Here is a 12313-nt window from a genome sequence, read left to right on the forward strand (position 1 = left end):
TAACTTATCTCATGAGAATATATTAGTGAAAAATAAGGAAAATAAAGCAGAAGTTCTTGCATATTAGAAACAAATTGAATAAAAACTTATTCTTAAAATACAAATCTTCTTAGGATATTGTTTTCATTTTATTTTATAATAATAGCTTCATCATAAATACACTAATAATGATCAATCACATTATTGAATTAAGTCAGGAGATTCAAGAAAAACTACAGAACAGGAAAGGATTGCAGAACAAAGTCATTTAATAATTTACCTTTTATTTTGAGCAATACTTTATTTCAGACAGAGCACAATGAGTCCAATGTAGTTTGTTATGATTTAAACTCTAGTCAGAAGGTTTTTTGAGAATCTTTTAAAGTGAAGTAAAATTACAACCTTGACAAATTTTATGTTTTTTTCTTAGAATAGAATGTACATATTTTGACAGCCTTTTTCTCAAAGGAAAATTATTATTTTCCTGAATGATAAGATTATCTAGCCTCAGAAAACAATATCTCAATTGTGATAGCTCTACATGAATGAGTGATAAACATTCTGTTTTAAAAGAAAACAATAAGGGTTAGCTCTATTATTCTCAAATAAATGGGGAATCAAAATTTACAAATGAAAAGTAGTATAATTTATGAATTGTGTTAATTCAAAAGATAAGTTTTGTGAAAATCAATCATGAGGCTCTCAAATAAGCCATGATTTTATTTAATAACAAATGTATCAATATATATGTTTCAATACTTATCTGTGATATATAAATGCAAATATATAGAAATGTTTATATAATACACCCACCTATTAGAATATATTTAAAAGTCTACAAAACTTCCCAAACTAAAGTGATAAAAGGCCATTGACAGCATTCTTTTTAGAATTATCTTTAAATTTTAGTAAACAGCATTTAAAATCTTGATAATTTACAGATTAACAAATATATCATTCAGTGTTTACCAAGTAGATGTATAATCTGTCATTAAACAGAACTTCTATTCTACCATATATGCTCTTTTAAATGCTCATCTGATTTTCTTTCAACTCTCTATTTTTTTGTTTTTTTTTCCTTCCATAGACTCTTTAATGCTATTGTCCAGAAAAGGCAATAAGTAATGGAGTAAGGCTTTTGTTGGGAGGCAACAGTTGGCAAATGTGCCAGTTTCAACTAGAAATTCTGCCAATTTCAGCCTTGTTTGGCCATTTGTGGAAGGGCTTCAACATTTTGTGTTAAAATACTGAGCAACAACCTCATTTCTACTAGTTTGAAAGTTGACTCCTTGGAATTTAGTGAAACCTGAGTACTAAATTCATTACAGAAAGCATCTTTGCTATTTTTTTTTCCATCACAAAAACAGTGAAGGGACAAATATTAGTGATTGGTCTAAGAATAATAAAATTGTAACTTGTTTCTGATTATTTTCCCTTTGGAAATGTGCAGTGATCCTAATACCTTCAGTACTGCAACTCCAGCATCTATAGAATGATATGAATAGAATAACATAAAACACCCAGTTTTCTATGAAGTAGAAACTGGTATACAGAATCATCCATTCATTCGTCTTGCTATTTAGTAAGTGACTTTTTAGCACATGACACTTATATAGCTATTTAGAATGTATACATATATTATTCTTTTTTTCCTTTATTGTTGTGCTGGATGGGGTTACATAGTGACTTTTACAAAGGTTCTCACAATGTATCAAATATAGCATACTTAAATTCACCCCCTCCACTGCTCTCCTTCATTCCCCTTCACAGGATTCTTGGAACAGTTTCAACAGGTATCATTTTTGCACTTACATACATGTGTACACATTATTTGCTCTGTATTCTTTCTCCAACTCCTTTTTTTCCACCACCTCCACACTCCACTGGTGTGGTGTGGATTTTCACATACAAATATGAAAATCATAATAGATAGTTTGTTGCAAGGTGATTACTTGTTACAGGAAAAATCTGAGACAAACTAGAGTAGATGAAGACGGTAAGAAGATTGTGGCAGTTTAAGTAGAGTCAGAGAGGAACTACAGAAGTGGTTACATATGAGCAAGAGTGTGGGGTGATGAAGGACCAAGTCATGCTCACTTTGGAAGAAAAGTGTTTTCTGTTCATTGAAAGAAGTCTATAGATAATTTTTAATACTTTTTTAGATAATGTACTTATCTTTCTTTAAGTTTGTGCCAAATTATATCAGAAATACTAGCAAGAGGGAAACTTCCAGAAGTGAAGGACTAAACAAAAAGAAGAAGACATGAAAATTTGCAATCTAGGAATTAGAGATCCAATATAAGGAAGATTAGGATTTTTTTCATTGCCAGATGCTGTAATGACGTGAATGTGATAAAAAGTAGGGAAAAGAAAGCATGGTAAGCATAAAACTTTGCTTAGCTACTTCATTCAGGTAACTCCTCACCGATTTCTGTTATAATCTTATATGAGTAAAGTAATATGCACAATGATTTTTGTTGCTCTTAGAAATTTAACTTTAATACGAATAGTTACTCAAATTAAAACTGATAGACTGATGTATGTCCAGAAAGAAAAACATGATGCTATATTTAAAGTTTATTTCCTTTCTAACATTAAAGTGCAAGGCTTATTAACATGCATCTCACTTTAACAAGCCTAATGATGTTGTAGGCCCTATGCCTGTTGTTAAAGGAAAGCCTGGCCAGGCCTGGGTTCTGGACAGTATCTCCTTTACACTGAAATGGAAGTGTGAGCTCTTAATCCATACTGTTGTCTGCACTGCTGCACTTTTTCACTGTGTCAAAAGATCAGTAGCCAATGTCCTAGCTAGGGTGTTTCTAAAATATCAAAACCTGATGCATCAGATATTTTCTATATCTATTTATTAGTTTGGACAATGTGGATTATAGATGAACTATCAAAAAAAAAACCCCTTCTGAAATAAAGAAAGATATAACAAATTCTACTTGGCTCACAATTTTTTCATGCCTTGGTTAAGAGAGTTTGAAATTCCTTCTTTTCTATTGGTTTTAATGTAACTGTAATCTTTCATACTTAACTGTGAAGATTTCATTCTATTTAATTCCAGTGTAAATGTCGTGCTATTTAATACTAATACCTCCTAATAGGCATCAGTAACAGGTAAATCACATACATTTTATGATAAAATATGAGTGTTCCCTACAGGATTAAACTGTGATGTGAACAGAAAACAGAATGCTTTCCTCCTCAAGTAAAATATGCTATCATGATAAAAGATTTTAATTTGGTTAGAGGAAGAGCAGCCTGTGAAAGGCCCTATGTGTATGAAACAGAGGAAAGCAGGCTACTCTTAGAGCAATAAAAAAATGGGGATCGCATAAAACTCATGCAACTATTTGCCAAATGTGAGTCTCTATTGAGGAAGTTTTTTGGTTTTTTTTCTGAAGAGTTTTTCATTACATTCTCAATGTGGGTCATTAATCATAAACATCCAAAACCAGCAGAATAAATTATATTAAAACCAAAATGTTTTGCACACCTTTTCTTATAATTTTAAGATATTATCCATAAGAAAATATGTGTTTACCATTAGGTAGTCGTAAGTAGGGACTGTAATATAGATATCTTTATGAAAAAATATCCAAGAAATATTTGGAGTCCTAAAAATTGATTTCATTGGGATACTCCTAATGGTCTTTTAATTTTCAGTTTCTGCTGCTATTATAGTAGCCACAATTAAAACTTTCTTTTTTTTTAGTAGTTTGTAAATTTATTGTGCTATGGTAAAACTTTCTTGATAGTCATCTGAATTTACTTCTAATATACAATTCACATAAGTAACGTAAATATCTTTAATTTTACTATTTTGTGCTGGAAAAGATTCAATGTAATTTTAGTGAATCATTATCCTTATTGATTTTGTGCAACACCAGTAATGACAAAATATTTAGGATGTAGAGTTAGTAGATATAGATTAAAACTGTGTGACTGTGTGATTTTGGACATATACTTCCATTGGTTTTCATGTGCAATAGAAAGAAACACTATTAAACTCCTGTTTAATAGACCTTTAAAATAGTTAACATGAAGGTAATTTTCAAGCGCTCAAGCTCTATAGAAGAAGTTATGGAAAATCAGTCTTACAATGTGCTGGCCTGTGTTATTTAATGGCAATGGATGATCATTGTAAAATGTGTAGTAGTGACCCACACTTGTTCACTTTCCCTGTCTTATGAATAGGCTGGTTCTAATTGTATGTTGGCTGGTAGGAATGAATGTTTGCACAGAAACAAACAAATTTTGGCCCCTGGCCTATTCACAAAAGACTTACATGATCATTGAAATGTATTGAACATCCACTAATTGCCAAATAATTTATTAAACATGCTCCATTTATTATTTCATGTATTGCACATAAAACCTTATATGTGATAATCAGTACAATTATTACCACTTCCATTTTATGGATGAAAAAAGGAGCTAATATGTGGCTAATTTGGGATTCCTATATGAATGATCCAAATCCAAAGCCCACTAGGTTTCCTTTCTATAAACAATACCTGAGTTTCTAAACAAATGTCTGTTACATTTTCTTTGGTTAATAAAGCATAAGGGGAATATTTTTAGAAATATCTGAGTTTCTAAAACAAATGTCTATTATTTTTTCCTTAGCTAATAAAGTATAAGGGGTATATTTTTAGAAAAGCCTTAAAACCGTAAAAATTCATTGAAAACCTCCCATTTGCCTCACATAATGAAAATAATTACAGAATAATGAAAGAAATCAGTTTGTATTGACATTCTTTCCCATAGTTTTAATTCTTGTTTCCTATTAAGTGTAATTTATTTCTCTGCAGTACTTACCAAAATCTCAATTTTCCCCTCAAATTATTCCTGGAATGAAGGCAAAATTGAGTTTTATTTGTGAAACATCCTCATAACAATTTGTCTCAGGTAAATTAATACACATGGATTCAAATTAATCTCATTAGTGTAAGTCCTAAAATCAAATACATGGATACAAAGCATATTTATACTATTTTTGACTGATCAAAACCAAACTTACATGCTCCAGTTTGCCTATGTGACTGAGGTGTAAGGAGAGGAGCTCTGTAAACTATCTAGTTGCCATATATCACTGATATTTAATACCCCATAAGATATATTCAACATTCAGTATAATTTTTATGAGATGGACAACTGAGCACAGTTTAAACTAAATACCAGTAGAGAAAAAACTAGAGGTTTATATACAAATTTATCACTGCAAACATTTTTAGCTAAAAAGTAAATCCAAAGTGCATTAGAGGGTAAGATTTCTCCTACAATAATAATAAAAATGAAGTATAAAAACTTTCCTATTAGCCAATGGAGTTTTGTTGATTTCATTATCACAAAGATAATGTGATGTGTTCCCCATATCCATATGTTCTTTTATTTTCCTTACCCATGCTGGCTTCATATTTATATTAATTGTATTCTATTATTTCTTCGATTTTATGTGAAGACCATATATCTTCAAAACTATGTACCATTTTAAAAGTAGATAAAATTAAGGTGCAAAAGCTATCCAGATACTTGGAGTTGCATAACTGCTATTACTGAAAGAATTTAGGAAGTAATAATTGTCCATGTGAGTAAATGGGAAAAAGACAGAGGTAGTTGGTTAGCATACAGACCTTATCTTGTATTTCTTGGAAATTTTTATTTCTATGCAGTTGTATCAGAATATTTTCAATATTAAATGAGGACATTTCTAAAAATAACAATGTAACATAGAACTTTCAAAGAAAAAGAGTATGTTCCTCAGAAATGATACATGTTTATACTTCACTCAAGGAATTAAAAAACAGATAGAGGTTTTAAAAAATATTGTGTACTATTTGCTCTCTTAAATGTACACTCTAAAATTCTGATTAAGTCCAGAACTAAGATGTACCACAAACTTGACTTTGTGTGTGTCTTCCATTAATACTCCTGCAAAGGTATAATTTAGTTCAAGAGTTAAAAGCTTCTCTAAAGCATAAACATAGGTAAGGAATGAAGCGAATGTTATTGGAATATATGTGTATTTTGAAAAGCTGAAGCCATAGTCATTATCTCTCTAAAAGTAGAATTATTTTTTCAAGACCCAGTCAGTCATATATAAAGTCATATACATTTGTTTAGTGAATACCTATTTTGATCCTTTAAAAATTATTGTGCTAATTTCCCTACAAAGGTCTGAAACAATCCTCAAAAATGGTTACCATTACAATTTAAACCTATAGATAAAATTGATATAAAGTGCTATAATGGTTCAAAGTTAGAAATACACAATATAAGTTAGAAATATATAATAATGTTATTAACTAAAGTTCAGTTAGTTTTCTGCTTTTCAAATAATTTCTCCACATTAATATAAAGCAATAAATGATTCTTTTTGTATTTTTATTGGTTTAAATTTTTTACAGAAATTTATTTCTGTTACTCATGGAAACAATAATTTAACATGTACATGTGAATGTTAACGCCAGTTAAACCTTAACATGTTATTAGGAATCACCAGAGTAAAGCACAGAAACCCAGGCCACTCAATTATGACAAAGCCATAATTTCCTTCATTTTTCTGTCTTTTCAATTTCCTTCAAAGTGAATGATGCTTTATATATACTAAAAAGATGAATATTTTAACTTACAGATTAGTGATTTATTGTGTGCTAAAGTATATTAGAAAAAAGATCTAAGACTCTATGCATTGATTTTATGATGCTACAGGGAAATATCTACAAAAATAAATTAACTTTATGGCAAAAACATGCATTGATACTCTGACATGTATTTTAAAAAGCTAATTTTATTACATAATAATATGATTCTTATTTCAACCTTTCAGTTATTTACTCAAATAATGGCTTTGCATAATAACTCTCAATATTCATTGTCTAACTTTTTTTTTGAAATAAAGATTATAAACCATAGTATCAATACAGACATGAATATTTAAATTATGCAAAAAATTATGTGGTTGGGAAAGTAATTAAATAAAAATTTTAAAAGTTTGGGAAGTTATTCATTATAAAATATGTTGATAAAATACCTCTTTTTAAGAAAATAATCTGACTTAAAAATGCGGTTCTTAATATTTGTTAGTAACCCATTGCTTTGGTTTTTTAATGTTGGTTCTACTTCCTCCTCAATTGTCTAATGACTACAAAGCCATAGTCTCAAAACACTTCTCCCATTTCTACACACCAGAGAATGCAGTACTGAAATTCAAGATTGAATAATGCAGCCAGTCACAATACCTTGAAAGAATCACAGGTGTAAAAATTAATTAAAGCTTCCATTATGTTGGGAAATTTGTGGGAACACTGAGCCCCAAATCACAGAGTTCCTGAGGAAGAGTTTGTAGTCTGTTGCTAGTGTATTGGTCTTTGGGTGCTTAAACTCAGGATGGGGCGAGAGGGAGGGTGGAGGGGAGGGGGTGGGGGCGGAATGACCCAAACAATGTATGCACATGTGAATAAATGAATAAAAAAATTAAAAATAAATAAATAAAACAATAATAATAAAAAAGCTCAGGATGCTCCCATTGAAAGACAAATTGCAGAGCACAATTTCATGAAGGAAAGAAACCATCATTTAATAATTACGCCAATCAAATATTTTGAATCCAAATCTGACATCTTACTTTCTTTAGCAGCAAATTTGTGACGTCTCTATATCTACAACTTGCTAAATATTAGATATTAGTTCCCTAAATTGTTTAGGATGATCTGTGATGCTGGAAAGAGCATTAACAGATGTCTCATCTCAACCTTTCAGTAGGTTTTATCCTGGAAATTCTAACTTTTAATACATAATTTAATTTCTCTGTTTAATGACCTAATATGCTCACTTGGGGAAACTCTTATGATCCTTTATCCACAGATATCTTGACATTATACCTTCTCTTGGAAGCTTGTAGAGGGTTACTTGTCAAGTAGAAGTAACACATTCTTTTAGCTTGAGAGTTAAAAAAAGTAAGAAATAATACAGAAACCTCTACCTTTTTTGAACTCTAAGGTTTTTTTGTTTTTTTTTTAATCCACCCCATGTCCAAACACAATGGAAACAATTCAGTGTTAGCACAAAAAGATATTTAATCACATCTGGCAACAACAAACAATGAAGATTCCATTAATTGGCTCAATAGATATTTGTGGAAATAGAAGTGAAAGGCAAGTAGGAGGCAAATATAATAAATAGAAATTGATTACGTTCTTTTAACTATGCATTCTGTTCAACCACAGAGTGAGACTCCGAGACCCTACAAGTAGTTTTTCTTTCACCTCTTTCTTACACAATCTTCTTGATTACGTGAAAAGTTTAAAGACCCTTCCTTGGAAAAAATGTTTTCCAGCTGTCAAGACTCAAGCTTAGCTAACAGTAGAGATAATTTTAAAAGGCATTGTTCCCTGATAAGATTTTTTTCAGAAATTGCCTTTTAATCCATTTAGATTTTTATTACTTGGCAAATTTGTAGAATATCACTGTAAATCATATTATTCAGTAGTAATAGATTTTGTATGTACTTTGGGCTAAAATACTGTAGTTACTCTACATTATTTCAATCCACTTACTAAATTCTTCTTAGAATTATTGTCAAACTACATGAAAATACTACTGAGAATAAATATACTTATTTTTGAATAATGCACTTACCCTGTACAGTTCCTAAGGAAATCCTTGGTGAAATAAGCCCAGGATGAAATTTGATTTTCTGAGATTCCGCAGGAAGATTTATCCCCCCAGGCAAGGTGGGGAAGAGGCAAAGCCTTGCAATGTGATCCTGCAGGCAGAGTGAACTCCACTTAGCAGAGCTTAAAGGTCCTAAGGCAGGAGGTGACACTCTGCTGGAGAGAGGAGTTCTGAGTAGATTGAAAGTGTTGTCAGATTGTAAGTGATCAGCAGCAGAAGGGAAACATCAGAGCTTCCTGTTACATCACTGACCCCGCCTGCAGTTAGTGTTAGGTTACTTTCTGTCTCAAATAGCATATCCCAGGAAAGGAGCAGCACTCCTTTCTCATTCTGAGACAAGAGCAAGAAACAGCCTGAACAGACAGAGATCATATGCTCCATGAATACATTGTTACCAGCAAAAGCTGGCTGCCTTTCACCTTGACTGTGTTCTGTTAGAACTTGCCAGACAGAGCTGCCTGTGATTGAAGGAAATCTGAACATAAAAAGAATCAAAGAAGTTAAGGGTGTGTGTGTTGTGTGTGTGTGTATGTGGGGTTTTGTGGTATGTATGTGTGGTATGTAAGTTTGCATGCTGAATTAAGAGTTTACAAAGCATCCAGGAAAATCTATTTAACATCTTTCTTCATAAATGAGCATGGAAAAAAGCCTTCATTCATCATTAATTGGAAGCTGTGAAAAGCAGATCCTACTCCTTGATCAATTTTCCACAATTAGATTAAGAAAATTTATCTTGTAGTCTTTAAACTTTGTTTTCACTTTGTTCATGACATGTGTGTATGTGCAAAATAAGACATATAATATACTTAATTGTTTAAAGAAAGTTTTACCTTAAAACATAACCTGTCCCAAATATGTTTTAAAAATCATTGAATATGATCAGGTAAAAAACACTGTAAATTTGAAATGCACATAACATTTTTTATAATATGGTAAAGCGTTAGATGCAATGATAATTATAACTGCTGAAACCCAAGTGACATGAAATATTATGTACTATGGCATCAATTTTTCTCATCTATAAATTAGAAAAAAATTGGTAAATAATATGTAAAATCTTTTATATCTCTAAAACTTTGTCTCAACAAATTTCACAACATTTAGAAATAGATGCTATGATAGTCATTCAAATCTTACTGAATTGAGAGCAGAGACACAGAGGAACATGTTAGTCACTGCAAGAAAGGAACAAAATGAAGTGACCAGATTCCTTGTAGACTGACAATGGAAGTAAAGACTGCATGAATTAAAGGACATCATTTTTCTGAATGAGTGTGTTATTCACATTCACATTTTTATTACCTGAATCCAGGAAAGAAAATTATTGCAGAATATTTTGTCTTCATGTCAATGTGATCAGTGTTACATCTTCACACCTCCCATGCTAAGGCTAGTATTTGAACTCTACAAAGAGACTGATGTGTGGTTTTTGAATTTGTCATAAAAAAGTACAAATTTTTCCAGTATGTTTGTAAAGGCATTGATATTTTTCATTCTTTCATCTCATTTGCTAAACAATAGCAAAGTTTAGTGCATGAAAAGACTCCATGCTTTAAGCTTAGGTCATAAGACTTTTTTTTTTTATTTCTTTTGTTCATATGTGCATACAATGTTTGGGTAATTTTTCCCCCTTCCCCCTGCCCCCTCCCTCTGCCCCCCACCCCCTCATTTCCAAGCAGAAGCTGTTTTGTCCTTATCTCTAATTTTGTTGAAGAGAGAGTATAAACATTAATAAGGAGGACCAAGGGTTTTTGTTAGTAGAGATAAGGATAGCCATACAGGGAAGACTCTTACATCAATGCTTTTTTTCCTCTATTATTTACCTAGTGCCTTTCTAAATAGAAAGTCTAATAGAAATTACAGTATTTATACTTAAGTTATTGGTTAGGCACATAAGCCTAAGAGTGTAGTCCATGAAGAATCTTGGGTAATTTTTTAATCAGTATCATCCATATGGTTTCCTTAAAAATAACAGGAAACTTGCATGTCAATAATCAGGTCATTGAGAGTTGCCATTTTATAAACTTCAGACAAAATAAATGCTATAAGGACTTCCAGAAAGCCAATTTGAGTTTTACCAAGTTATCTAAAGGCAATAAAAAAGATAAATGATGAAAACTTCTCTAATACATGCTAAAATATATTAGCAAATATTTGCAAAACTTTAACAGAAATAAGTAAAAATATTTTTGGAAAACAATTAGCTGTTCTGAGCCAATGTGTCATTATTTAACTACATAAATTCAGCCTTATGTATTATAACATTTGTATTTAAATGTTACAGTCTCTCCCCAGAACATACTGAAGCTACTTGTAACAACTCAACACACAGTGATAAAGTCTGCATTTTGAGATAGACAATGTACTTGTTGTGTTTTAGGGAGTTAAGAAAAATAAGATGCATCCTGCTATTTAGTCTTTTATAGCAAGTTGACTGGCATGTGAGGAATGAAGTGGCAAATTCTCTGCAATTAGCAACTGATGCTGCCAACATAGTCTAGATGTAACCACACAGAGCACTGTCAATAAGGTTTTCTGTGAGAGTGAAGAATGGTGCACAAAGGAAGAATGATATTCACAATAAACAATCATGCTTGTTTGTTCATTTCAGAACCACACACTCAGGATCTATGCCCACCATTGCACTGCTATATAGGGCTCACAAGTGCCAAGGTCCTCAATAATGAGTACAGGTTATCTTGCAAAATGCAGCTTGTCTCACAATCAGGAGGGTGCTAAAGCAAAGTCTTGAGAGTATTGCTCAGATTAACTAAATTAGTCAAATCAGATAACAAATATGATTTGGCAAATTTACTTTCTTACTGACTAAACTGGCCACTTAATTTTGAATTTGTGTACCTTGTATCATATTTCTGCAAAAACAAGCAAAAAAAATTATGTGAAACATGTTATATATGGATGATCCATATGTAACAATAAGGATCTGATGCAAAAATAAGGGTCCCAGAATGCCAAAATAAGGGTTCAATTCAAAACTAAGGGCCCAAGAATGCAAAAATAAGGGCCAATGAAAGGATTTTTAGAATAATTTTTATGGGTCAGGCATGGTGGTATGTGTCTGTAATCCCAGCGACTCAGGGGGCAGAGGTATGGTGACAGCAATCCAAAGCCTGCCCTGGGCAAAAGCTTGAGATCCTATCTGAAAAACAAAAACACAAAAAACTGAAACAACAGAGCTTGGATTCGATCCCCAGTACTGCCAAAACATTTTTTTACAAAGGTTTTCAGTTATTGTATTCTGAGGTAATATTTTTGTGTTCTTAATAATCTTAAATTCGTTACTTATACTTGAGATAATTTATGAAATCAGCAAAATTATGTATACCAGGTCTTATTAAGAATTCACTGGTAATTTGAGAAGAAATATACAATTCTTATAATATCTATATTAAATATATTTTACATTTTAAAACCTGTTGAAATCACTATAAGAAGGGGGTTAAGGTAGAAAGGAGAAAAAGAGAGGGGATGAACCAATTTGGGTTGTAATAATATATGCGTGGAAATATCACAATGAAACACCCTGTGTTCCTATCTTAAACAAACAAAAATGTCATTTTCTTTTACAAAAATGGAGAACAGGAAGGTAAAACAGGTCCTGTCTGGGGAGTTGGTACCAGTAGGAAGG

The 12313-nt window shown here is 31.7% G+C and overlaps 1 protein-coding gene across 6 annotated transcripts in view; it reads right to left on the reverse strand.

Annotated features, from left to right (window-relative positions):
* Calcrl (calcitonin receptor like receptor) overlaps nucleotides 1-8873 on the reverse strand; it is a 108362-nt gene extending 99489 nt beyond the window's left edge. For all 6 annotated transcript variants that reach the window (XM_020182748.2, XM_020182747.2, XM_020182746.2 and 3 more), the window contains exon 1: nucleotides 8629-8873. The gene's annotated coding sequence lies outside the window, so the exon portion shown is untranslated. The remainder of the gene's footprint in view (nucleotides 1-8628) is intronic.
* Nucleotides 8874-12313: the final 3440 nt, after the last annotated feature.

The sequence above is a fragment of the Castor canadensis genome, chromosome 4, assembly GCF_047511655.1.
Source record: "Castor canadensis chromosome 4, mCasCan1.hap1v2, whole genome shotgun sequence".
Taxonomy (NCBI): Eukaryota; Metazoa; Chordata; class Mammalia; order Rodentia; family Castoridae; genus Castor; species Castor canadensis.